The 27,930-nt window shown below is 37.6% G+C and overlaps 1 pseudogene; it reads left to right on the top strand.

Moving 5' to 3' along the window:
• The first annotated feature begins 524 nt into the window (after nucleotides 1–524).
• Nucleotides 525–27,326, top strand: LOC122069750 (annotated as a pseudogene).
• Nucleotides 27,327–27,930: the final 604 nt, after the last annotated feature.

The raw sequence follows: 27,930 nt of genomic DNA, 5'->3' as shown, positions 1-27,930 counted from the left end.
CCCCTAAAACCCTAAAACCATTAAACCCTAAACCCTAAACCCTAAACCCTAAAACCCTTAAACCCTTAAACCCTTAAACCCTAAACCCTAAACCCTTAACCCTTAACCCTTAACCCTTAAACCCCAAACCCCAAACCCCCAACCCCCAACCCCAAACCCCAAACCCCAAATCCCAAATCCCAAATCCCAAACCCTACCTTCTCATTTTCTTCTTATACGCGACTTCAGATACACATTCTTTAGAAATCTTTAGAGCTATTTGAATGCAGGATCGCAGATTGAAATTGGTCTTAGCGGGTAGTAGGGGCGTCAATACATAAATCGGACTTGAACCAAACCGCATCGGTGTCTTATTGGGCTGGTTTCGATTTCTTCTTGAAATTCAATTCGGTTTGGGTTCGGTTCGAGCTAGACCGTTGGCCCACCAGTAAAGCCGATAACTTGAGCCAAACCCCAAACCGCCCCAAACCGACCCGACATAAGCCGATAACCCACTAGCTTACGCTAGTATGTATCTACTCTGTTTTCCTTTTAGCGTTTTTCGAATCCCTAATTTTTCTAAAAGCTGAATGAGTGAAACTACAAACTTGAAAGTGAAAGGCGTGAAGCGCTGGCCGGAAGTGCTTCATTTCCTCGGCGGTCCGGAAGTGCTTCAACCTAGCCTCTCACTCTCTTCCTCGGCAGTCCGGCTAAGCGGCTCACATAATATCTTCTAATCTTTGTCTTGGGTATGTTTCTTTGCTCGGTTTCCTTTTTTTATTTTTCCCTTTATTTTTTATTTGGGTTTGGGTTTTTAAAACAATATGTGAACGGTGAACCTGAAGGAATCATTATAGTTCATTTTTTTTTTTTCCCTCTAATTTAATCGATTTTTTTCTTCCTTGGCTTTGTTTTGATCATGGGTGTTCTCTGGGTTTCTGTTCTTCTATGTTTGTTTTGAAACTATGTTTAGGGTTGAGAATGGTTGAACTGGAGTTGTAGCAGGATAGGCGAATGTCTGGAAGTAATTAGTTTTTTGAATTTTTTGCTCTTTAGTGAGTTTGAGATGGATTGTATTGCATTAATGAGAGTTTCAAGTGCTTTGATATTTGCTTTCTTATGTATGTTTAATGTAGTTGTGTTTGTTCTGCATTTTATGGAGTATGCATGCACTGTAAATATTGCTTTTATACCTACTAGTAGATAGGTAATCCATATCATATATCAGTATCTGCCTTGCTCATAGTTTTTTTTTACCAACATAATGAATAGATGGCAACAAAAGGATTGAATTTTAGGGCTTAGTGTTCGATTATTTTTTTGGGGGGGTGGGAGTTTTGCTGAAACTTGAAAATGAATCATCTCTCTTCTTCTCTGTGTTCTTGTTCTACTTTGAAATTTTTTTAGTTTCAATTCCCTTGGTGATTACGATTGGTTTTTCTTTACAATCGCTGATCCAATTATCTGTTTTGCAGAAATTGTTATTTTGGATCTCTAGCTCTCTTATTGCAGGTATTTGTTCAATCATTTTCTACTGTTTCTCTTTATTTCCATCCTTAGAATCACTCTTCCCTACTAATCTCTTTATTTCTTTGGCCCCGGAGTTCGATGTTCTATATAGCTATTTGGCCATTTATCTTTAGATTCCTGTATGGAACCTTAGGTAATGGATGGGTGGCCATGTTATAATCTTTGTTGCATTCTTTCATGCTCTTATTCTGCAAATAGTGCAAATCTTTACTTATTCTCTAAATCTGAACTTACATGTTCACTTGAATGTTGGAGATCATATATAATTTTGTACTTTTTGAAAAGAAAAAGAAAGGGATGATACTTTGGGGACACGAAAGTTGGAACTTGGAACCAGAAGTAGAAAAATGCCATTTGGAATAGAATTCTGGGTACACAAAGGTCATTGTAAACTTATTGAAGATTTTCAGCTTGTATAATGTCTCCAACTTTTATTTTCACTATGACTTGCTAAACAAACTAGCCGTCTAGTAGTTTTTTAGTATTTTGGTTCAGTGTTGAATTCTAGGGGGTGTCTACTTGTCTCATTTTGGTGTTTTGAGAGGGAGGATGTGATAAACCCTTGACCTTTTAGTCTTATAAGGAAATAAGGAATAAATTTGGACATGTTTAGTGCATCATGCATATGTGAATCTTTAAACTCAAGTGATTCATTTGGTACCTCATTTTGGGTTATACATTTGGCATCATGCAATAGTCTATTATACTATTATATAGGGCTAATTTAAGGGGAATTGATTAAGATTTATGGAGGATCTGTTAATTAGGGCATGTCCTTATTTGCTTCAACTTAAGAGGTCCTTTTTGAATTTGTAATGCTTGATGTTCTTATTTGTTCTTCAACTTCAAACTTGTGTGTTTGTGACTCTTTCTCTCTCTCTCTCTCTCTCTCTCTCTCTCTCTCTCTCTAGCTTATGTTGGGATTTGTTCAAGCCACAATGTGTGTTTTGTTGGCCATGTCTCATACATTTTTAGTTTACATTCCACTAATGGAGACATGGAGTGATCAATAAAATATTAAATTAATTATTTGTTGTATTTTCCTCCAAATTTGTTGTCCTATTTTTAGTATCAATTTTCTATGGTTATTATTTATTAATATGTTATATGTTTTCTTATTAATTATAGAAATGTCCATCAATATAGAAGATGAACTCGATTGTGGGTCAAATGCTGATGTTATGTTTGATGATGGACCATATATTCCTGGAATTCCATCAACAGAACCTTCAAGTACCATAACAATTGAAGCAAAAGAAATTACCAAAAGGAAAAGAAGAAGTGTAGTTTGGGAAGAGTTTACAATCATTGATGGGAAGGCTTTTGCTGATGGGAAGAACCGAGTTGAATGCAAAAGATGTAACCAAGTCTATAATGTTGATAGTAATGTTAATGGAATGGGAAGCCTTGAGAGACATATTCTACATTGCCCAAAAAAGGAAAACAAAGGAAACACAAGCACCCAAATGATTTTGGGTGTAAATGAAGGGAAAGTGAAAGGTTGACAAAGATTTTGTTCATGGAAAAGTTACGAAGATTATTGTGAGGCATGAGTTACCTTTAGTTTTTGTCGAGTATGAGGAGTTTAGGGAGTTAATTACATACCTTTTTCTGAACTACACCCATATTACTCGAAACACACAAATGTCGAATATTTTGAGGCTTTACAATTTATAGTCTATTAGAATCAAGAATTTCTTAATTCATTTGCTGGGAAGATTTCTTTGACAAGTGATTTGTGGACATCCATCACCAAATGATGGATACATTGCTTTGACTGTGCATTACATTGATAAGGATTGGGTGTTGCACAAAAAGTTGTTGAAGTTTTACATCATGCCACCTCCACATACTGACATTCATATCTGTGAAATGGTTTCAAAAATCTTGTCTGACTGGGGTATTGATCGGAAATTGTTTTCAATTACTTTGGATAATGTGACAGCTAATTTCTGTTTTGTTGACTTGTTGAAGAAAAATTTTAATTTGAAGAATGCTCTTTTATGTAGAGGATTATACTTTCATAATAGGTGTTGTGCACATATTCTCAATCTTGTTGTACAAGATGGACTAAAGCACATAGATGACTCTGTGGTGTTGGTGTGATCTAGTATAGCCTATGTGAAAGGATCACAAGCAAGGAAAGTAAAATTCTTGGAAATTTGTAAGCAATTGGGATTACAAAGTAGTAAGGGCTTATGTGGTGATGTCTCCACAAGGTGGAACTCAATCTATCTCATGATTGATTCTACCTTATTTTATCATAAAGCATTTGAGAACCTTGGACTAGTGGACTGTTGACACCCCTAGCATGTAGCGGCAGTATTATTGGACAAGAAAAAAGTAGCAGCAGAACCTGAACTAAGACGACACATAGTATAAAAAATTTGGTAGAATTTTGATGACTTAGGCGTGATGCATAGAGTTTTGCTACCAACTCTATTTGTCTTGCAAAAACCATCAATAAGAATTGAATAAGTAAAAGCATTGGGAACAATGCCATGACCCTTCATCTTCTCAAACAAGGACTCCGCATCAGATGCAGGAGCCTTGCATTGAAAAGTAGCTTTAATTACAATGTTATATGTCACCACATTTGGTGTGCATTGGGAGGAACCCATGTCCTCAAAACAGCTTAATTGCATCGCTCAAACTGACCAGCTTTGCCCAATATGTTAATTAAATTGCTTATGAGCACCACATTTGGCTTACAACCATCTTTTTGCATATCAAGAAAGGCCCCATAAGCCTCATCAACCCTCCTAGCCAAGCCCCTTGATCAATTCAATGTATATTCTTCTATAGAAAAGACATGCAGATCGGATTGCCAAAATCCCTGCTTTTCTCTATAAAAGAAGCTCTCCCCAAGAATGGTCTATTCCCATTTTTAAACCAGCTTCACCCAACCCTACGACCAAAACCTATCACCACCGAACTAAGACTCTCATCACCACCAGCACCATCACAACTCAAACGTATCATCTCCTACTTAACAAGGGCTTCCTACACCCTTAGCACCACCTCCACAAGAAGGAATAGGAGAGAATGGTTCCAAAACCCCTTCCTCACCCTCGGTTGTGTTTAGTGTTGTGTTAATTCATATCTAATTTCTTATTCTTCCCTATGGATATGGAATATTTGAACAATTCTAAGAAATTGGAGGAAACCAACCAATAGGTAAGTACATTTATAAAAGTCTCTAAGTAGTCCTTATTTTTAGATGTATCTTTGGTTCTTGTATATGATGGAACTGGTCGACTCTAGTTTTGACTATGATGGTGAATATAGCCATTGATTATTATTATTATTCTGGATATGGAATGGTTTTACATCATCATGATAATTTAGATTTCCCAGACTCCCAGTACATAGGACTAGGGATGTAAACGGATCGAATTCAGCTTGAATAGGAGTTTAGCCGAATTCGAATCAGTTTAGTACTCCACTATCCAAATGCGATCTGTTTATCCGACCATATACTTAAAACGATTTTAAATTTGAATTTGTTAATTTAAATGGTAATCGGATATTATCCGATCCGGTTCGTTTAACAAACGAATACTGAATATCCGAATCCGAGAATCCAATTATCCAATTATTAAGACTTCTTTGCTTGTTAGTGTGTAATTATAAAGACTTTTTTGTGTCTATTTTAGCCATAAAATTCTGCAAAAGCCTTATGGTCTGTTAGACATGTTAAGAAAGCTTATCTGTATTTGTCCATTAAAAAAGAGTCCATGAAATTTGCACAATATAACGAAGGAAGATTCAAAATTGGATTTTTAATTCCAACTATGGACCATTAAGTTAAATACAGAAAAAAACACAATCATGGATTGGTTATGTTAATTTGGGTGATTACTTTTTCTTCCCTTTAAGTGCTTGTTTAGTGAGATTAGGAGACAGTATTATCTCTGATGAGCTGCAAAAGTTAGTGTGAGCATCAGCTAGTTTATTACATTCTCTGAAGACATTCAATGTAAGCATTTTAACAAACTCAAGAGAAAATCAGATCTGGAGCCCTTCTTGCTGAGAACATCAGCTAGTTTATTACATTCTCTGAAAGACATTCAATGTAATTTAACAAACTCAAAAGCTTCCGAGTTTCACCCAAAAGTTTCTTTAATAACTCCAACCAGTACAAGTTGGGATGAGAAAAAGATTAATAGTAAAGGTAGAATCCACCTGTTCCACAACAATGAAAACCCAAGCACATGTACAGACCATTTAGAATCACAGATGCATAATGAGCTTATAATTTCCCAAACAAGAACCATCTTAATAATCAATATAACATGTATTTTTTTTAAAGTCTCTCCAGTCCTCTTTTTGCTCTGTACACTATAATTAATTTTCTGAGAATAACATACATGCATGGTGATAATATGTAATGTGCCCTAACATTCATGGAGGATGATAATTTTCCCCACAACCCACACCATGCAGTTAGAGAAAACCCATTTGAGATACAGCTATAATTAAAAGGAAGTCTGAATTGAAAGGAAAATTAGAGCAGAGAGAAAGAGAGAGAGAGAGAGAGAGAGAGATTTAAAAAGGGCACCATCCTCCGACTCAGTTCAGAGTGCAATCTCTGTTTTTCCTTTAGATCTTACCTTTCTTGCTTTTCTTTAACTGTTTTTATCAGCTAAGATCTATTGGTGTGACATGAATCTCGGAACCCTTAAATTAGGGAAAAAAAAACCCCCGCTGTTTTGGATAATCTCCAACATTGAGAAACGGGAAGAATGGAAAAAAAAAAAAAACTGTAACACCAACATTCACCGAACTCACTATGCACTTACACGGAAGTGAGACGGCGAGAGGCGAGAGCAGCAGCAGAGGCTGAAGAGTCGGCACCAGAGCCGTGAGACCACGATGTGAGACCCTGAGGTAGCAGAGCCGGAGCGGCTTTGCCACTTTGAGCTGCGAGAAGCACTTGGAGTGAGAGAGTTAGAGTTGGAGATGGTCTGAAGGAGAGAATGACTCAAGACTTGAGAGGTCTCTAGGGTTTTTGGTTAGTTGGAATGTTAGTATTTTATACTTAGGTTAGTTTTTTTTATCTAATGGTCCACAATAAATCCCTAAATCTATCCCCAAAATCTAGCCTTTAGATTGATGTATATCATTCTTTAAAAAAAAATAATAATAATAAAAAAATAAACAATAAAAAATTAACATGTATTAGTATCACATATTTCTACTTACGTAATAAAAATTAATATATACTTAATGTATTTGGAAGAAACGGATTTGGAGAAACAGATATGGATATTCTTTACCATCGAATAGCTAAACGAATCGTATAATGATCGGTCGGAAGCTAAGATTATCATATTCGTATCTGCTTAGTTTTTTGACAGATTCGGATAGTTTTCGGATATGCATTTTCTAAATACAGATACTCCTAAACGAATACGAACACGGATCAAATACGTATTCGTTTGTTAAACGAACCAGATCGGATAATATCCGATTACCATTTAAATTAACGAATTTGAATTTAATATCGTTTTATGTATCTGGTCGGATAAACTGATCGAATTAGGATAGTGGAGTATTAAACGGATTTAAATTCGGATAGACTGCTGTTCGAGCTGAATTCGATCCGTTTACATCCTTACCGAATACCAATACCGATACCATACCGAATTGACACCCTTAGCATGCAGCCAATGGGAGGCATGGGGAATATATTCACAGCGAGGCAGGATCACCTTTTCACACCCAATGTGTCACCGGGTAGCATTCTTTCTTTAAAAAAGACTACCTTTTTCTTCATTCTATTTTGGAAACGTTTAGGGCTTTGTCTGTTGGGCTTCTGATTTTCTCCACCTCCTCTTGTCACTTTTTCTCCCTCAAACACTCGTTCACTGCCATTGCCGCCGCTTTGCTGATACTCTCAGTCCCCTCCCCTTGTGTCTTCCGCTCCCGCTGCGTGTTCTTTCTCAGGTAAAGGCCCGCCCCCCTCTGTGTATGTGTGTGTGTGTGTTTCTGTTTGCAATCCCCCAGCGGTGACAACAGGTTTGTCTCTCTCCCCAAGAGTAGCTTCCACACCACTCTTCTTCGTTCCCTTCTACATATTATACCAAACTAATAAGCTTAGCTTCAGACCGTGTCTAGTAAACTCACTGTTCTGCTCATCCCCTTGCATTAGGATTGATTTGGATATGAGACAACCCCCCGCTTTTACAGGATTAGGACTTCCAACTATGCTTGAAATGCCCCCAAATTAAATCGGCCAATTTTGATTATCGGAAGAAAAACAACAATAATACTGACACATTGTGTTATTTGCTTCTCTTAAACCGTAAGTCCTACATGCCAACATACCTCTTCCTCTTTCTCTCTCCCCGTCCTCTCCTTATGTTTTCTTTGTACAGATTTGACAGGGGCATGAAGCTAGACATGGAATTCCTAAGATATCTCTCGAAAGATGACTTTAGGGTTCTCACAGCCGTGGAGATGGGGATGAGAAACGTAAGTTAGCAATTTCCTTTTAAAAATACTACTTTGCTCGTCCATACCTCAACTTCTAATCTGAAAGAAATTAATTAACAATTAAATGCATCGGTGAAACTATTCACACATTGTACCTAATGAACAACGTAAATTATCTGGGTTCTGAAGTACTTCTATTTTTTGGGGTTTCAACACGAAATTGTACCATCGGAGCTTGTCGATTGCATTGCTCGTCTCAAGTAAATTTTCCACTCATTTTCTCGTCATGGCTGATTAATTGACTTTTCGTTTCATTGAAATTTTGCTGGCTAAAATCTACTCCCTGTACTTTACAGGCATGGAGGCACCTACAAGGTGTTGAAAAATTTGCTCAAGCATAAATTGTTGCACCATGACTCTTCAAAATGTGAGTATTCTTTTAGGGGAAGTGTTTCCTGTGGGGGCATGTGGTTCAATGGGAGCGCACAAAGAAGCATCCACAGAGACGGTCTTTTTCCCTTTCATGGGGGCATGCTGGTCATTTTGCCTCGCCATGTGTATGGGTGCAAGGGCCACACGCCCCCGTAGAAATATATTTCCCATTCTTTTATTATGTGAATTTGTGGAAGTGTAGAATGGATCTCTGACACTTCTGAATGGTATTTTCTCATGTGTAGATGATGGGTTTCGGCTGACTTATCTTGGTTATGATTTAATCGTGGCGTGTTTACGGCTGTTGGTCGTCAAATTGGTGTGGAGAAGGAATCTGGTAAGCTTCTCGGCCCGCTCTCCCCCTCCACCTAAATTTATACATATATAAAGGACATAGAGATAACGCATTTTACTGTTTCCATTTCATACAGTAATAGTGACTGACAACATTTTTTTTTCCCATATCCCGGTTCAAGACATATTTGAGGTCGCCACGGAAAATGGCACAGTTTTGGCAATGAAGCTTCACAGGCTAGGTAGGATCTCTTTCAGAGCTGTCAAATCTAAGCGGGATTATTTGGTGCACCGTTCTAGTTATAATTGGTTGTACTTGTCCCGGCTTGCTGCACTGAAAGAATATGCATTCATGAAGGTTGATTATTGACTTTTTTTTCCTTTCCTTTTTTCACTATGTTTAGTTTTGTACACTGCGTGATCATCCTCTTTCACTTTATGGTTGTATATTTGTATGACACCTGAGTCCCAACTGCTGCAGGCTCTGGAAGAGCATGGGTTCCCTGTTCCAAGTGCTGTGGATTGTAATAGGCACTGTGTCATTATGTCTCTTGTGCAGGGATATCCACTGTAAGAATTCCTCTTGAGTTTTATGAGTACTTTTGCCTTCTATTCCTGACCTCCAGTAATCTGCATTTCTAAGTTTACCTGTCAATTTAGAGACCTCGATGATGAATGCACTCGTCTTTATGTATATGCAAAACTTCCTACCCTTATGTGATAGTTCCCCATCGTGGTGTGTGGGTTGTTTTCTTCTATTATTTATGGAACAGTTTTTTTTTTTTTGGTCGTGTTCAGTGTGCAAGTGAAGCAATTGCAAAATCCAGAGATGGTATTTGAGATAATTCTTGGTCTTATTGTTCGTATGGCGGAACATGGTCTTATCCATTGTGACTTCAATGAATTTAACATAATGGTATGTATATGAGGTACTCTAGTTGGTTCCTTATGTTTCCCTGTATTGATAATTGAATTGGTGTGTTTATTATTTTCTTAGAATTTTTTTCCATGACTTACATGGAGCCTCATGTTGGTCTGAAGTGGTGGTGTGTGAATTCCAATTCCCGTATTCTTGTCTCACATGATTTATTGTAGAATCTTAATCAACTCATGGTGGCTGATTCTCCTTTACTGTAGATTGATGACAGTGAGAAGGTTACCATGATTGACTTTCCTCAAATGGTCTCTGTAACTCATCGTAATGCATAAATGTACGTTGCATTTACTCCTATTCTTTTTTTTTTTTTTTTTTTTTTTTTTTTAACTTCATTCATTTATGTTGGGTTTGGTAACCCCTAATTTTCTTGAGTAATTTTTGAAGGAAGCACTTCATTGATTATACATGTTATCAGAAGATACCCTTTGGGTTGTTGATCCTAAAGGGAAAGAAAAAGAAAAAAGAATGAGAAATTCATTGTTACAATGGGAAAGCCTTTTTTTTTCTTTGGATAAACCCCTTCAAACAACACAATTAAAGAATTATCCCCAAGGATAGAATTTGTGCCAAAGACTCCTAGTCAAAATCACGTCAGAGAACAAATAACCCCTGAGAATCAATTTGGGGAAGCGATGTAAAAAATGCCCTTATTCTTTGATTGTTTGTATTGATATTTGGTTAAGTCCATTGCAATTTGCTGGCTATTTATTTATCCTCTGCTCCAATATAGTGTTGGAATTATGGTCTTCTGGAGTTGCTGGTATTGTTGCAGTGTTCCTGGATCAGGAGGTATCATACTAATGGTGCTTCCTGGCGCAGTGGGTACAACAGACTCAAATAAACTAGAGATTAAAGCTTCAATACATGGTTGCTCATATATTTCTCACAAGACTGAGCACAAACTGATCTAGGAGGGTGACTCATGTTTAGTCATTTGATGGATGCATAGTTGCCAAGACAACGAGACAACCTAAGGCGGTGGAGGGGTGCCTAAGTGCTTAGGCCACCAGTGTTATTTTTTATTTCCCCCTTTTCTATCATTATCTAGTATGCTACATATATCTTATGTTATAAAAAATCAACATTAAGCCACATCACGTCATAAAAATTTAAGCAACATCAATTCATAAAAAATATACATTATTCACAACAAGGTATCAAAAAGCAACATTTAGGGAAATTTTCTTGTTCTCTAAAGTTTGACTTGTCAAATGATTTTATTTTTACATGAGACATTTTGTATAGGTAGAGCACGAAACTAGCTTTGCAACAAATCCAAGATTTCTTAATAGTGACTTTTGGAGGAGGGAACTAACAATGTTACAAACTTTATGGAGCAGGAGGAGCCAAAAGTCGTATCGCGCGAGGCGCTCACTTTTTTGGCTAGAACATAAATGACTTTTTGGTTATTGCATTCCATCTCAAGTTGATCGATCTCCTCCAATTCGATGGAATGTCCCATTTTTTCCGTAAATAGAGTTGGAGAGACGAATTGTCACCTCGCCTATCATACTCACTTAGGAATGAACCACTGGATGGCCCCTGGCTTTCCTATTGATCAAAGGCAACCTAATTTGGTGTGCGTGAATGCTGTTTTTAATTGCCCTGAAAGGAAATAAATTTTTAGACATCAAACAAAATATTATTTTGGTGCTCTTTTTGGTTTTTAGTGATGTTCTATCACAATAAGATTTATGCAATTTTTAGATTGAGAAAAACCTTAGCATTTGAAAGTTGAAAATTGCCCCCAATACCGAAAATTTTGTTTTTGTTCTTAAACTGGGGAGTTGACTTTTTATCCTTTTGGAATTTGAATTTTTAACTATTTTTATTAGATTCATTTGGGGTTGTTTGCTTGTTTATGAATAATATCTTATCATTTACTTAAATGATATTTGGTATAAATAAATTCCAAACCTGGTTTGTTACCATTTCGAGGCGCTTTGCACTAAGGCAATTGTCACCTAGACCCCAAGAAGGAAGGGGTGTGGACAGAATTTTGTATTTTGGACCTCTTTTCGGTGGGTATATAATTGGGGCATTTGGGATGTTTACATTTTGGGGTATTGTATTGCTCATCGCTCCCTGTTTGGGATAGATATTTGCACCTTTTTAGCAATGCCCCTAATAATAGATGTGTATACTTCTTTCGGTGAGTGCTTAATAAATTATCTGTTGACTATCCAAAAAAAAAAAATACTTTGCTTTCCTTGGAGGTTGCATTGACTTTGTAGAAGTGCTCTTCATGTTTCAGGTACTTTGACCGTGATGTTGAATGTGTTTTTAAGTTCTTCAGAAAGAGGTAAGTCATTGAAGTGATCAAATTCCTTGAAGATGGTATTAATACTTTTTGTGGCAAGCCAATATAGTTGTAACTTCTAGATCCAATTTAATAATGTAACTACCATGTGTTCGATTTTCCCCATGCATTATCAACTGTTCAACACTTCAACCTTTTCAAGATGTTACTTTTCCCACTTTTTGCTTTGAAGTTCTATTCTGAAACATTGTAAGTTCTATTTTGGCTGAAATTCATCATGTGATATAAGAACTGAGGTGAGGGGCTGTATGTCCACAAAATACTGATTCCAATGAAACTTCCACATGGTGTATTTTTTACCCACTTAGGGAAGCTTATATTGTAGAGCCATAAGCCAAGCAAACCCTAACCTTAATTATGAAACTGGGGTGAAACAAGCTTGCTAGTTTCTAGTGTTGATACAGAAATCAGAGGTAAAAGTTTGACAATATTTTGGGTTTCAAGCAAGGAACTGATTAGAGAATTTTAAAATTTTACTTATGAAATCAGAAGTTAAAACTGACTGATGTGGAGTTGGTAGGATGAACCCTACAAATTTTAGACCAACCGTATGGTCAAATTCAACATTTTCTGATGGTGGTCAGAATTTAACCAAAGTTCACAAACCAATAGAATAACCCAACTCCAAAATACTGCAATGTTTCTAATGGTCAGATTGAAGGTAATGGTCAAAGAAGTAAATCTGGACAACAAAGGGGCAGATTTGGGAGAAAGTTTACAACTCCAGATCAGCAGACCTGATCTGTACCAAGTCTTGGTCAAAGGTCTTTGTTAGGGAAACCTAGAGTGTCCCAAAAAGGCTCCTTAATCTGATTGATAGATATAAAGTTAGGGATGTATATTCAGACAGCTAAGTGAGATTTCCAGAATTAAAGAACTAGCCATATCAGTATATCTAGGCACCTGATCAGGCTGAGTTTCTGGTCAAAAGAGGAGTCCTAATGGATAATATCCCCAAAATCTTTTTAAGAACCAAAGGCTGGGTTAGTTGTGATTACAAATCTCAGGTTGCAGAAAATAACCAGAAAACAGAGCACCCGCCAGTACACTATTCCAGAAATAAAGTAGGATTAAATCCTTATATGTTAGGGCTTCACTATCAGCCACGAAACCTCTTCAGAGTCACAAATCAGTAGCAGAATAAAACACCAGAACAGGGATGATTTGATCTCACCAATACAGCAAGTTTTGAAGGAAATAACGACATGGAAGGTAGGAAAAAACCTGAGCTTCTCACTCAATGTAACCAGATCAGAATTCCACTGATCTCTTGGACTTTTTGCCCCTTACCGTAGTTGTCACGGCACCAGGACTAACCAAGGTGGGGGAGGGTGGGCTGCCTAAGCGCTTAGACGCCTTAAGGCGAACAAAGCGCCTAAGACGACCAAAGGTTATTTTTTTATTTTCCCTCTTCTCTGACATTATTTTGTATGCTACATATACCATGTGTCATAAAAAATCAACATTAAACCACATCATCAAAAATCAATATTAAGCCACATCAAATCATAAAAAATCAACATTTAGAGAATTGCTCTTGTTCTATAATAAGTTTGAGTGGTCAAATGATTTTACTTTTATATGGGACTTTTTGTGTTAAGTATATTACAAAACCAGCTTTCCAACAAGTCTAAGATTACTTAAATATGAGTTGCAATGACAAAGCTGTGTTCCAATCAAACTTATTTTAAAGTGCGCGAATGCTAAAATCGCCTGAATGAAAATAATTTTATGGACATCAAAACAAAAAATTATTTTACTGGACTGTTGGTTTTTAGCAATGTTTTACCATGATAAAATTTATGAAATTTTAAGAATTGAGAAAAACCCCAGCATTTGAAAGTTGAAAATCGCTCCTACAACCAAAAATCCAGTTTTTGTTCTTGGACTGGCAAATTGACTTTTTATCCTTTTGGAATTTGATTTTTAAACTACTTTTATTGGAGAATAGGGGGTATTTGCTTATTTATGAATAATATCTTAGGCAAATGAAATAACAAATATAAAAAGTTATGCTCCTTGACAACTATGCTCCTTACTGAATCCTATAGCAGTTCTCTACGAAGACGACAACAAAAGTTTTTTATTCAAATCGTTAGCTTGGCAATACCCTACAAACTTGGTATAAAACGAGAAAAAAAATTCCTAGCTAGTAAGAAGTAGGAAACATAACACAAGTAGGAAACCTATGTTGCTAAGGACTAAGTTGTTAATATAAGCAAAATGACTTAAAAACTAAAAGAAAAGGAAATTAAACATAGCCCACAATTTGGGTTAGGAAACTGGCGCACTAATGGGCTTTAAAGTCGCCTGTTGAGCTGGACTTAAAAAATCCCAGTTCCGTTTAAGCTGTCTGACCTAAGGCCTTTTTGGTTTTCATCTTTCTTCGATAGTAAGTTAAAAACTCCCCTGCATCACAGACCCAAACAGAATTTAGTTGGTCTATGTGAAAAAATCGATAAGATGGAAATTAGTTCTAAACTAAGTTTTTTTGGTGATAACCGATATCTCCAAAATATTAGGGGGGAAATTTTTGAATAGGTTAGAGGGTGGCACTATATGATTGAGAAGGAAAAAAGGAAGGTCTTGTAAATATTGAACATTTGAACTGTGTCAATGAAATAGTAAAGGGTACAAAAGAAAGGAGCTATCAGGGGCTTTTCCTTCACAGGGCTTGGGTGATGGAAAGTTTGCCTCTGGCATGGTATAAGTACTCATATTGTAGCACCGTTGTTTGGCTTTGGTGATTTAATCTGCCTACTCAGCCATGATTCCTTTCCGAAATTGATAATTGATTGGTAACGTGAATTGTTTAGGGATATTCCTCCTTTCCTTGTCAAGATTTGAAAGCCATTCTCCATCAATTATGTTTCAACTAATTTTCTGTTTCAAATGGTATTCGTTAGGATTCAGTAACTGTTTAAGTGCTTATTATTGGATAGTTTTCTTAAAATTTTGACTAGTATCAGTGCTTATGCTTGGAAATGTCCAATATATATTTTGTGTTTCATGTTATATTGTAGCTATAACTATTATATATCCCTACTGTACTTGCTTTTGTTGGGTAGGAGTAACACATACATGTTTCTATGCAATTTACTTATTTCGCATAATAATTATTTGTTATGTTTCATTGCTTCAGGTTCAACATCTCTTTTGAAAAAAACACAGATGAATGTGATGAGTCCGATTAGACATTAATGACAATGGCAGGCCGTGCTTTTCTTCCATTGCAAAATCTGCTGGTTCTCTAGACAAGGAACTTGCTGCCAGTGGGTTTACAAGAAAAAACCAGGATGATATCGAGAAGGTACCATCGTGCATAATCTGTAGTGTTATTTGGGTGTACAGTCAATTTTGCTTTATTCTGAAATTTTTGTAGTTAGCAGATATTCCAACAATTTGTTATAAATCATGCAACAAACTTGGTTCCTCAAAATGATATTGGTATAATTGATTATTTGTATGTTAACTTTATCATAAATGCATCTCCTGGATTTTAAAGGGTAAATTGCATCCAAGGTCCCTCACATTTGAGATAACTATGGTCAGGGTCCCTCTTGTTTCAAATACTATTTTTTGGATTCCTTTTTTTTAGTGGACCATCAATCATTGTCAATACATCCCGCTTATGTGGCTTTAAAATATTTTCAAAATGTCAATTTTTTTCTGCTAAGATGGTATTTTTTTCCTCCCAATTTTCATTTAGTCTCTTGGGGGGTGGGGGTGCTTTGAGTCTTGCACCATCTTCCTTGCTCGATTTCAGTTGACTTGACACTTGCACCCAGAGGTGCTGTTGCTTGGTGATTAGAGTTGATAACAAAGCCCCAAGACCTTATACGTTGCACGTTTTAAATAATTTTTGAATACAGATGGAAGAATAGGTTGCTTCCTTCGGAAGAACAGTGAATTATTAGATGTTAAAAAACTTGATGCAGATTCATGGCTGAACCGGCTTGACCCTTCTGGCAATCTAGGCAGAGATGAACCAGATCCAATTGAGTTTTTGGGTTTAGAAGGATATTTTCATTTATTTATTTAGGTTTTTATTATTTGGATTTATCTTGTACTCTTCTATTTTAGTCTTATTGGGCTAATTAGTGATAGAGCTTATTAGAATTTTATTTCAGTTTTATATTACAATTAGGAGGCTTTTATTTTCTTTAAATACAAGGTTCTAACCAAAGAAAAAACAGATTTGAGATTTTTAATAAAAAATGAGTTCCGTTGGTTGTCCTAGAACTGTGAGTGTGTGCTCTCTCCCTTGCCCGTCTTCTCTCTTATGCTATTTCTTCTTCTTCCTTTCAATTCTCTCTTGTATTCCTTTGTTAATATCCTGGTTCTATTTTCTTCCCTGTTGCTATTCCTGGAACTCCATCAATTTGCTGCTACTAACAGTCAAACAGAACCCAACATGGGAGCCATTGATTCGAAAATTTCCCCACTGGCTAGTTTAAGATTCAGGGTGTGAATCTTTTACTCCCAGATTGAATAAAAAAATTCCAAGGTCTGTGTTTTGAAACCTTTCTGTTAAAGACTAAACCCAGAATTTAGGACTCTTTTCATCCCTATCGTAAGTTGCAGATTTAATTCTTACCTGGTTCTTTCGATCTATCAGTTCGGTTGTTGGTAATTTTCATTGAATTAGTAGGAGTGATACTCTCCCTGAATCCCCAACTGGATCCAAGCTGTGTTGGGGTAGATTTCTTCTCCAAATCGAGACTGGTTTTCCGCTACTGTTTCTCGTTCCCTTAATTCTGATTTTCTCTAAGGTGCCCCTTCTCTTCCCATTGATTCTAATTTGTCCCATGCCTTATATTTTCTTCCAAGTTTACCCTTTCTATACAAATTTTCTGTTGCCCACAATTGTTCCAATTCTCTTTGTTAGCTTGATCTCCATTAATTATGGGTTTGTCATCCACTTGATTACTTAAGTGTAGTATCCGGGTGGGCCCATAAGCAATCTGAACATGGTTTTCGAACCTGGACCACATCAGAACCACTACCATTTCAATGGGAGGCTGTGATCTATATACTACCATAGTTCAAATTTTCAGTCGAAATACCAAAATTTTGGCAATTTGTCTCGGTTTCAAATCACTGATCTGACAGGGTTACAAGGTTTTTGTTCGTAATTTTGGCGAAATGACGAAAACGTTTGAAATTTTGCTAGAAATGGTTAAAATTATGTAATGCTTTCCAATTTTAAGGTTCTTCATTCCTATTTCAAAATTTTTTTTTTATGTGTTTTCTATTATAGGAATAAATTATGTGTAGAATAGAATAGAGGCTATATTAGGGAAAAGATAAAGTAGGCTATGACGTATACTAACAACCTAGGGTCTGAAGCCAACTACCACTTTGGTATTCTTTTTGATGCGGATCCGGGTTCCAAGAGATTGAAATCGAATCGCTTATGGGCCCACAATTAACAAATAATTCAATTTAAACAAATCAATGGCAGTAATGTAATTTAAGGCACAACTTAAAAACCCCTTTTTGAGTGAAATAGCTGAATGAGGACAGATCTGGAATTAATCCCAAAGAAAACTCAGTTCTGGAATTAATTTGGTGTTTCTAATAAAGAGTGGCAGAATTGTAATTGTAAGTCACCAAGCTAGTAAATGGCAAACAAGGAATAATATGTGATGAGGGAGGGGTAGAATTGGAACTAAGAAGTAAAATAAGTTAAATGAGAAGATAAGGGGTAAATCTGGAATTTGATTAAGGATGTAAAACCTAATTTATGAGGTTGTCTTCAACCTCACGACACAAGCAATAACACAGCAGCAAGAGGGAAAGTTGGCGATAGTGAGAGGCCCTTCCAGGTCCATTGTTTCAGCCCAAAATTTGTAGTCGAAGCTTGGATATCTTCTGATCTCGTGATTCCAATAGGAGAAGACCCCAAATAGCAAGCAATGAGGTACAGTAACCCCTGCTATTCAGACCTGGCGGTATTAGGGAAAACCAGAACCTGCAATCGGTTGATTTGTTCATACAGAGGATGGTTTGAGGGGAGAAACCCCAGGGTTCTGATCGCCTAAGAGGGTCCTTCAGTCCACCCAAATCTCAGGGTCATTCGATTGGAGACCAAGCTTCAGTGAAGCTTCCTTTCAGACATGGTACTGTCGCCCGAAGGAGGGTAAGGGAGGAAAAACCAGAAATTTAAAAAAAAAAAGGAGAAGAAATAAAGGGGAAGTAAAAGAATGGAAGAAAAGAGATGGGAAAATTTCGGAGAAGGAAGAAGGGGTCGGCAGCTAGGGGTGTCAATTCCTAAACCGAACCGGTAAAACCGGCCGGACCGAACCGATAACAACCCGGACCGAACCGAACCGAAGCCTTATTGGTTCGGTTCGGTTTCAAGTATTGTAACCCCAAAACCAAACCGAACCGCACCGAAAACCGGATGAACCCGAAACCAAATCGAAACCGGCTCAAAACCCGGACCGAAACCGAAACCAAACCGGTAAGAAACCGAAACACTCCAAAATTCATTAAAAAAATTAAAATTTGAATAGTTTTGTATACATTTGTATGGAAAATCGAATTCAAACTAGACCAAAAATCAAAACCAACCCGGTTACAAATCGATTTAAGAAATCGAAGTTCAACAATTCATCATTTGGTTGTTTCCTAATGGCTCCATACCGGTTTAAAAAACCGATCCAAACCGAAATGAACCTAATAAATCCAAACCAGTACCAACCCGAACCCAAACCGTACCGAAACCGACACCGGACCGAAACCGATAAATCCTTATTGGGTCGGTTTCGGTCACTTCCAAACTCACACCGAAACCGGTGGAACCGGACCGAAACCGCACCGACCCGGACCGTTGACACCCCTATCGGCAGCCATGGTTTCAAAACCAAAAAAAAGATTCAACCAAATTTCTATTCATCAAGTCTAACCACTGAGTTCATCCATTACATGACTAATATAAAGAAAAAAAAATCAAACAATTAATGAAAACTACTTGAAAATGGAAACTATTCTAAAATTAGAAGCTAGCTAATTTAAAAAGAAATTAATTCTAAAACAATAGAAAATCAAATCAAAAGATATTTCTTTCCTAAGTCCATCGTGCAACTGCATCACTTTCCCCCCAATCTCATTATTCAAACATGTGTAAACATGCTTAAATAGTTAATACAAGAAGTATCGGCGCAAAATTCCATCATTTGACCTCCGAAATGGCCATTTCGAGTTGACCTGTGAAATGCATCAAGCTGCAATCCCATTTCGTAAATTTCAACAGTATATTTCATTTCAATTGTCAACCAGGGTAAAACCCTGGTTGAATCCGAAAGTTGGAACCATTTATATTGGACAATAAAGGAGAAGTAGAGCCCCCTATTTTGAACTACCCTTGAGACAAAAAAATGCATATGAAGGGAGAGTTAAATGAAGCTGAATTCACATTTAAGCAATATGCTTGATGGGGTTGAATTCCAAGGAAAAAAAAAGATCAATTAAACTAGAAATATCTAGAAGAAGCTGTTGGAAAGAGAGATTAGACCCTGGAATTGGACTAGTGGACTTTGCTACAACTGCCTCGGTGAGATATATATATATATATATATATAGAGAGAGAGAGAGAGAGAGAGAGACCTTTCTTTTCTTCTCTCATTCCCATTTCTGAAATCTTTCATACAGTTGTTTACATCCCGTCCAAACCCCACTTCCAATTTTTTTGGGTGGCCTTCCAATCAATACATGCCACGGATATTTCTAGCACCTAAAGAGCTCGTGTTATCCAAATTCTTCTAAAAGGCTGCTTCTACCATGATTGTCTCTGCCTATATAAAATAAATTCTAAATAGCCTACCGTACCAAAAATCTAATTGGACCGTGTTCATCCCCATCTGGGCTCCCCCAATGGATTGCTTATGTTGATGTTGATCTTGGGTCGCTCGATGCCCCATCGAGGGCACCTTGCTTTGATAAAGTGAGTTGACCTCAGGCTACCCCGATAGCCCTCGGTTCAATCTATGTTGTTAGTTGTCTTGTCACTGTTTGATCAGGGTGGCCTGGAACCAACCAAGATCAATTGGCTTCCCAAAGCACATGGGGATATGGGACGCGTGCCTAGTTCTCATTGGTAAGGAATCGGCTGAATGGTCCTGTGTCTAAGGTAGTGGACTGGTGAACATAAATTCTCCTTGGAAGCCTTACCATTGATTGATTACATAATGGAGTTGTCCTTTCATAGTTTTTTCCCCCCTTGGTTTTTTGTTAAATACATTGATGTTTTTATTTTATTTTATTTTTTTTGGGGGTGGGGGGTGAGATTCTTGTGAGTCTTTGATTGGCACCTCAAAATTCCTTCTGATAGGTTCGCTCATTGCTCTTGAATGTATATTCTGAAAACCTTACCGGCCAAAGTTGTCACCAGGTGTGTTGTTCCTTCATGTAGGGGCAGATCCATTGCAATCATGCTTCAAGTAAGCAGAATCAGCAACGGGATTGGCCTCCACCGATTCCGATTCTGATCCAGTTGGAATCTGCCAGAATTGCCTGAACCCTAGAAAAAGTCAAAGAATCGGCCGTTTCGAATCGGCTAATTCTACTGATCTGCTCCTGATTACTTGAACCATGATAGTAATTGAACCCATGGCAGGACTTGGCTCCAAAAATAATGGAGCACAACTCAGTTTTTTGGATTAATGCTCCCAAGTAGACCTTCCATGATCCATAGATTAGTGCTTTCATGTATGTTAACCACTGTGCTAGATGTTCACATGCACTGGTCTTCTCTCTCCATCATAAATGTAGCGTACTCTTTATTCCTCCCCCCCCCCCCCAACACCTGCTCCTCTTCTCCCTCTGGTCAAATAAAGATGGGACCTACAACCGCAAATCCTCTTTATCTATCATCAAATAGTTAGTGCTTGTGCTACAGCTGTTTCTAATAGATGCAATGATGGTAATTACTCAGGGAGCTACATGATAAATGTTTATCATGAACAGAAGCTGTAATTGTGTTTCCCGTAGACTTCAAAGGCAGTCCATTTTGGGCTAGTTTATTATGTTCCTAGTGAAAGAAGTCTCTCTGTGAGCTTCTGAATGATTATTGGTCTACGATCCACATCGGTGAGATATACATACATTTTCATGGATTGATGTTCTATGCGAGAAATGTGAAGTTGATTACTGTGTCCAGCCTGTGGCATATGTGGTACAGATCATTTTATCTTGGAGGTTGTACTTTCACGTCATTGTGTAGGTAAGTAGGTTTTGCGCTTTGCTCCAATAATGGCCTTTTTCTTGAGCTTTTTTAATTAACTCGAAGGCAGAAATGTGATCATAGGTCAAATTTGGTCAGTATCTTATGAATCAGTAGTGCTTTTGCTAATTCAATCAGTAAATTATGGTCATATGTAATTTCTGGAGCTGTAGATTGTGTATTTCATCAGTGGTTGGTGAGCCTCGAATGATCTTCCTAATCTGATCTTATGCCGTGGGGAAGTGGTCTTACCAGAACATGAGAAGGGCTGTAGAATTTATTCCCTGCTGTAGTGTGTTGGATCATTTGGAGAAAAAAAAAAAACTCCAGGAATTTTTTTGATTATATTCAACTCCAAGGAACATGCTGGTTTTGAAGATCTTCAAAACTTTGGTTTTTGGGCTAGGAACAAAGGAATGCAAAAAATTTGGCGTGGGCTTAGGATGGTACCAACTGATGGTCCATTGCTTTGGGTAGTTGATGAAAACTTTTGAATGTATAGCTTTTTGTATATCCTCAGGATATTCTCCTTATTCTTATAAAAAAAAATAGTTTGAATCTGCTACATTTTCTCTTCCGTTTACTAGAATGTTTCAGATAATTCCATTAATAGTGCTACCCTGTTGTTTTCTAATATCACTAAATTTTGCAGTTCACAGAATGTGCGGGTGTGAAGGATGCTGATTCTGATGACACTGAAAATTCAGATGGGGGAAGTTTCCCAGATGATTGTGGAGCTAACAGTAGCAATTTGGAATCCCTGCAGCTAGCAGATCTGGTTGGAACTTTTCCTCTTCTCTCTCCTTTTCTGGCTCCTCCTCTTTGATAAGTAGATCAGGTTGGTTCCTACAGCTGTTCTTACCTACCCCCCTCCCACCCTCCATTAATTTTAGAGGTATGACCTACACGGTGGCTTTGAATATCAGAAAGAAAACTGAAGGACCTGGATGAAGACTTAGTGAACGTATCTTCTCCTAACCCAATTGATGGCTGTAAAAGGAGCTTGCCATGTTAAGATTAAAAATATGACTTGCTACTCCATTGATCTTGAGCAAAATGAGACAACCCCCTTGTTTCAGAACTTCTGTTCTTTTCATCAAGGAGCACTATAATTTCAAAATTATGCTTCAATTTGAATAAAATCCTGTTCTCTACGTTTGCCAGCCACCAACATGGTTATTCATTGGGTGTCTCCATCTAGGGCCAGGATTTCTTCCCAACTAAAAATAATTAAGTTTTTCCTTACTGCTTCAATCCATGCCCCTTTGGCCTTTCCTGTCCCTTTGAAAGCTGCAGCTTGCACCCTATCGTATATTTTTAGCCGTTCAGTCATCAATCTTGAATGTCATTTAAGGTGGTGTGGCCATGTTCAACAAAGACCTAGGGATGCCCCAGTGAGGAGTGACCAGATCCACATGGAAGGAGCTAAAATAGGTAGGTGCAGGTCTAAAATGACCATAGATGATGTTGTAAGAAAATACATGCAGAGGCTAGGTCTCGATTCTAGTATGACCTCAAACAGAGTTGTTTAGAGGTCAAAGATCCATGTTGCTGACTGATTTTAGGTGGGATGTTCCTGTGGTGTTGCTTTGTTTCTTTGATTTTTGGTTCCTCTTTTTTTCCCCTTTTTTTTTTCTCTATTTTCTTTATTGTACCATCTCATGGATCCATGTAGCTGATCCCATTTACTTGAGAAAAGGCTAAGTTCTTGTAGTCATCGGTCTTGAATGCTTGTTTATTAGCGATCCTCAGCAACCAACATCATGTCCATTGGTGGTATAACATCATATGGTTGTTGATTTGCTATCTAAGAATGAACCTGTTATAGGACCATGCTTCCAAAACTCGTTTGTGTGAACTCCAAGTCTTGTAACTTAAAGGCCTTAGAACCTCAAATGGTGTCTATAGATGGTTATATATCCTCGGACTTCTCTTTGCATCGTAATCCTAAATACTCTCCTCTCTCTCTCTCTCTCTCTATATATATATATATATATATAAATTAAATTTTCATTTCTGGCAGTATTTCTTCAAGTCTTGAAAGCATTTGTCTGATTCTCGATATGCAGCTAATTTTCCCTCTGCTTTCTTTTTTTGATTTGCCATAAGTACTGTATTTACTTCATGTGACACTTTCAGGAAGAGCTGTCCATGATGGGTGGTGACAAAGAGGATGACATAGAGGAGAATCGGCATTCCCCTGAAGCGGTTGAGTGCAACAGACGTGAAACTTCAGAAGCAGATGAGAAGGTGTGCTCCCTGCCAGTATATGAATTGAAATTTGAAGAAAAAAATCAGAAAATAGGACAAAATCTCGAAATTACTGCAATTTGGGGGAAAAGACTAGTTATTGTGGTATTCCTAAACACGATATATGCCCTATAGCTATTGGTAAATATTCCAGAGGTCTCAGGATTAAAGAGAAGAGATGGGGTGGTGGGTGAGGATGGTAAATCAGAATTATAACTTCCAAAAGCAGTATCAAACAAGCATGAGATTTCACCAACAAAATCTCCTGGGTCAGTTGTTGATTTCCAAGCTAGAAAATAATATTTAATAGAGCTGAAAAAGGTGCAATGTGTTGGCTGCAAGAAAAAAAATCAGAAAGAGGGTATGAATTTAGTTCCGTATTTTCAGAATTGAAAAACTAGAAATCAACGTTAGAATTCCAGAGAGATGCAAGCTGAAACTTGATTAGAAAAACAGAGGTTCCAACCAGCTTTAGAAGCAAGGGAGAACTAAGGGAAGAAGAAGAGAATCAGAGAAGGTAAGTAAGGGAAGATCTGACCTGGGATAGACTAGGATTAAAACTGAAACAAACTGGAGTCAGAACTCTCTACCATAACTCTGTATCTTGCAAAAAATACCCCACATATTTACTAAAATTCTCTATCTATCCCCACTGGAACCAGATGCCAAATTTATGCCTGGTTCTCCTTAGCATTGGCTTCCAAGCAGGGTCTTGTTTGTCCAGTCAGACTGCATATGCATCAGGGGGAAAGAATAATTTGGCCATTAATTCACCTAAAAAAATCTGTATGAAATTGCCTCAAGGGTGGTGGTGGGGGAGTCTGGCCAGAGCAGAGTTATCAATTCGGCCGAATAATTCGCGAATTATTCGGCCGAACCGAATTTTAAAGAATTTTATCAAAAATTCGGACCGAATCCGAATTAAAAATAAAATTCTTTAAAATTCGCGACTTTTTCAAAACTGAATATAAATCGCGAATAATTCGGACCGAATCCGAATTAAACCGAATTATTCGGTCCATTTAAACATTATTTAAAAAAAAAACCAAAAAATTAAATAAAATTAAATTTAAAAAAAAAAACAATTTTTTTTTTAAAAAAAAAAAAACCCAATAAGCTTTTTTGACCGCTTTTTTGACCGAATCCTTCAATTAATCATCCGAATTATTCCGAATAATTCTCCGTCCGAATAATTCCCGAATCCGAATTTGTTAACTATGAGCCAGAGTGCAAAGAAATGTTTTGTCGACTTTGTGCTTGGAAAAGCTTGTAATGTCTATTGAACCAATGATGCTTCATCTCCTTGTATGTTTCCAACTATTAATGCACTATTCTTTTGAGTTCTATTGAAGTAAAAGATGTTTCATTTCCTAGTATGTTTTCATGCACTACTCTACTTAATGGTTTCCCTTTATGAACAAAACGTTTTGTTTGTAAGTTTGTGAATCATTTTTCAATTTTTATCGTTCTCAATGTCATTTTCATCTGCACTGTAAGATCACATTCATTACATTAGTGTTCACTGGCTAGTACAGATATCATAACTGACTTTGCAAAACGTAATCAGCAACCCTAACAGATGAGAGAGAGAAAAGAGAAATGCAATTCCTTGGACCTGCATTTGGAGCCCATCAGGTATCACCGCGAACGAGACATGCGTCCCATATCCCCATGTGCTTTGGTAAGCTGGTTGTTCTTGGTTGGTTCCCGGCCACCCGGATCAAACGGTGACAAGATGACTAACAACAGAGATTGAGCCGAGGGCTATCGGGATAGCCGCGGTCAACTCGCTTTATCAAAGTGAGGCGCCCTAGATGGGGCATCGAGCGACCCAAGATCAACAGCAACAGAAGCAATCCGTTGGGGAGCCCAGATGGGGATGAACCGGGTCTTACTAGATTTTTGGTACTGTAGGATATTTAGAATTTATTTAATTTGAGAAAGATATGTAATCTTTTATTTTGGGGGTTAGCTATTAGACACAAGGAATTTTCCAAATTTGAGTTTCTATTTTTGTTGGTCTAAATTTTAGGCAGTAATTAGGAGTCTTTGGTCTTTATGAATACATGTGTAAGTGTGTAACCCAACGATGGGGGTTAGATTTAAAATGTAAAGTTAAGTTGAGTTGTTTGGGTTGAAAGCCTGCGTAGCTGTGTGAACAATTCTCCTCCCCCCTCCCTCCCTCCCTCCCTACCTACCTCCCTACCTCTTCTTCTTCTTGCGTGCAAATACTCTCTTCTCTCCTTTTCTGGCTTTCTTTCCCCATCCCCTGTTTCTTGGCAGTAGTTGCAGCCCTTTAGAAGGGGATCGATCTCCATCAATATAACTCCTTTCCACATAAAATTCTGGGTGCAGTTGTAGTCAAACTAAACCTAGAGTTTTGTTTCCAAAGACCCTTTCAGTTGTGAGTTGCGTACCTGCAACTAAATATGAAACTGAACCTACTGCCAGGTCTTCAATCAGGTTGGTTTCTTTCATTTGTCTTTTTCTGTAATGACCTGCTTCCAATTGTATGCTATAGGGTTTTTGAGTGGCGATTTATAGCCTGAAATTTCAGGTCCACAGAAATTGGAGGAGTTTTCTCCTTCGTGTTTCTGCCTCCCTTTGCAGGTCGAGAGGTTGAAGATAACCCCATACCTCACGATTTCCTTCTGTTTTCTTATGTTAATCTCTTAGTTTCCCTTAATACCCCTGACTTTATCCTTTGTCCTTTGTTTCCTTTTAGTTCCAAGTTTGTCCCCTTACAATAAATCTTATTCTCCACCATATCCTTTTTCTATTAAGTGATCCATTAGCACCTCTAAGAATTCTGTTAATTATGAAGTTGCCACCTCCATTGAAGTCCTTGGTCTGTTTGCAGAATTGCCATCATCATTAATACTTGGCCATTATTAATTTTGGGGAAAATTCTGTTTTTTTTACCACCCTTATAGAAAACATATATGCATTTAAAACACCACTATTATCCGTTTTCCATTTTTTCCCCGTATTGTTTGCAAGCAAACAAAAAAATGACTTTAAAACAGAACCCCCTAAAAAAAAAAAAAAAATTCTGGTGCCACCTCTCATTTCAGTCATGCATGCTCATGATTTGGTCAAGTATGACAAAGAATTTTTCAAGTTAAACACTTTGTATAGCTAGAGCACAAGGGGCCAACACACATTTTAGATAGAGTTCAAGGGAGTGAAGACGTAGATATTGATAGATGGATGGATAGACTGAATGGCTCATTTGTCACATAAGAAAAAGAAATATATATCAAGCAATGGGAAAACCCCTTATGAATAATGTGATTCTTTTTTCCCTTCCACGAGGACAGAAACAATGTTCATTTCCATCTTCAAAGTGTTTTCTTGGCTTCTGAATGTATACCAATTCCCTTCCCCCATTCCCAACGCCCATGGCACCCTGCATGCCTGCTAACTATAGCAACATTGATGCACTAATGTTCCTTTGGTTTCAGGAGGATGATCAGGACCTCAACGAAAATGATGCTGAATTGATGAAGCGCTTAAACAAGCAGAGACGGCGAGCAATAGCTTCAGCTCATGGGGGACGGAGGTCCCCTGCCTCCAGAAATTCCTACAAGGATAAGGGGGGTAAGACTTCTTTCATTGGACAAGTCTCTGTTGAGTGCTAATAGCAGTGGTGGCCATTCTGAGAAGGTTCATCGGTCAAGTCTGTCTTTTGAGTGCTAATAGCAGTGGTGGCCGTTCACCCCCATTCAGCATCTGGTTGGTGCAAGGATTATTCAGACAAAAGTTGGTCTGGACGACCTCAGATGTGATGATCTCTTCAGCTTCTGTTTGATGTACAGATTATGTTGCATATTTTATAGCAATGAGTTTGACAATAAAGTTGGGGTATACATAATACATTTGGCTGATTTTATCATTATTGAATCCTTTGCTTTTTGGAATTTGAAGGCATTTTAAGTATTTTTTGAAAATATGGAAAAGTGAGGGCTCGACAAGAATGTTAGTTGATACGAAAATCCAAATCAGTGATGAGATTTTTCATTGAAAGCTTTTCAGCGAGTAGATATTAAAAGCAGAACTGAAAGCAATGTGAATAATGGTATCTGCCCTAAGTTGGTATCTCTTGAACTCCGTTTGTGTCAGATATTTTCAACGGGTGTGGGTTACAAACCCAAACACTCCGCACCTGCCTTACGTCACTTCTTTTTCTGAGTCACAATCCTGTCTCTAAGCTTTAGCAACGAAAGAAAAAGGAGCAAACTAAAAAACGAGGGTTCCCTAAAGAGCATTGTGGCCCTTGCACTAGTGTGGGTGCTAATAAGTGCTCATACTGAATCATCAAGGGTGAGATTTTTTCCTTTCATGAAAGGTAGGAAAGTCATATTTTCACTCTGTTTCAAGATGTAAGAGCCACACTTCTTTTCAATATTTTTCCCCTTCTCTATTGAGATCCTAGGAAGCTAATTTGATTAAATGTAATAAAATAGATAGTTTGAACATGGAAAAAAGAATGCTGCCCACTCAGGAGCCTAAAAGAAGAGGGCC

The sequence above is a fragment of the Macadamia integrifolia genome, unplaced genomic scaffold, assembly GCF_013358625.1.
Source record: "Macadamia integrifolia cultivar HAES 741 unplaced genomic scaffold, SCU_Mint_v3 scaffold693, whole genome shotgun sequence".
Taxonomy (NCBI): domain Eukaryota; kingdom Viridiplantae; phylum Streptophyta; class Magnoliopsida; order Proteales; family Proteaceae; genus Macadamia; species Macadamia integrifolia.
The sequence above is the reverse complement of the archived record's forward strand: the minus strand, read 5'-3'. Positions and strand labels throughout refer to the sequence as shown.